The following is a 1,037-nucleotide window of genomic DNA, read 5'->3' as shown; positions in this document are numbered from 1 at the left end:
TTGCCGTCACGCCGCCTGTGCCGCCGGAATCGCTCCGTGCGTTGCTTTTATGGGATTTATTTTTTATTTTCTCCTCGGGGAAGGTTATGACTAAGAGAAATCCACAGTTGGAGGGATAGCAGAAGATGGAGGCCCTGGTCCAACTGCAGAAGGAGAATAAAGTCGCGAGTTTGCAGACCTGAGGGTCTGGCCAAAATATTCCTCACCCTCCTCCTCCTCCTCTTTTTCCCTCTCCTCCTCCTCCTCCTCTCTCCCTGGCCTCTCCTCCTCCTCCTTTTTCTTGTCCTCCTCCTCTTGCTTCGTCTCATCTTCCTCTTTTTTCCTCTCCTCTTCCTCCTCTTTCTTCCTCTCCTCTTCCTCCTCTTTCTTCCTCTCTTCCTCCTCCTTCTTATCCTCTTCCTCCTTTTCCTCTTCCCCCTTTGTAGTGTTTGGGGAGCACAAAGACAGTCTGGAAAGGAGAAACTCATGAGGTAAAATGCACAGAGTGTGTGTAAGCCTCACACGAGGAGCCCTGCGTGTTCAGTGTTTTCTGGCTGAGCCAGCGTGGCTCAGGGCATCACTTGTGCTTAGTGAAGCTGAGTACTGCCCTTGTGGGAGGTGGGAACCTCTGTGCTCACCCAGGTGTGCCGGGCTCAGGGGGCATTTATTATTTTAGCCTGAAAATCCCCTTCTTTCCATTCGATATGCCCGCAGAGCTCCCAGACAGCCCTAGAAGCACGAGCCGCTATTTTGGGGTGCAAGAAGAGGTGTCCGTGTCCCTACCGGGAACCGCGGAGCCCGCGCAGCCCGGGGTTATCCAACACTCCATGCTCAGGTGTACATTCCCAAATCCCAGCAGCTCGCCTTCCCTGCCCGGCCGAGCTGTTTCGGGTGCAATCCCTTCCCTCAGCCTTATTACATAACGGGCTGGAAAGCAGGGAATTCGCTTTATCCCGGCATGCGAGCGTGCCTTCCCCAATTACTCAGCAAACGGGCCGCGTAAACAACATCCCCGAATTCGCTCGCGCTCCCTCTCGCCGCCTTTCCGTGGGCTCCGG

The sequence above is a fragment of the Corvus brachyrhynchos genome, unplaced genomic scaffold (assembly GCF_000691975.1).
Source record: "Corvus brachyrhynchos isolate BGI_N302 unplaced genomic scaffold, ASM69197v1 scaffold280, whole genome shotgun sequence".
NCBI lineage: Eukaryota > Metazoa > Chordata > Aves > Passeriformes > Corvidae > Corvus > Corvus brachyrhynchos.
The sequence above is the reverse complement of the archived record's forward strand: the minus strand, read 5'-3'. Positions refer to the sequence as shown.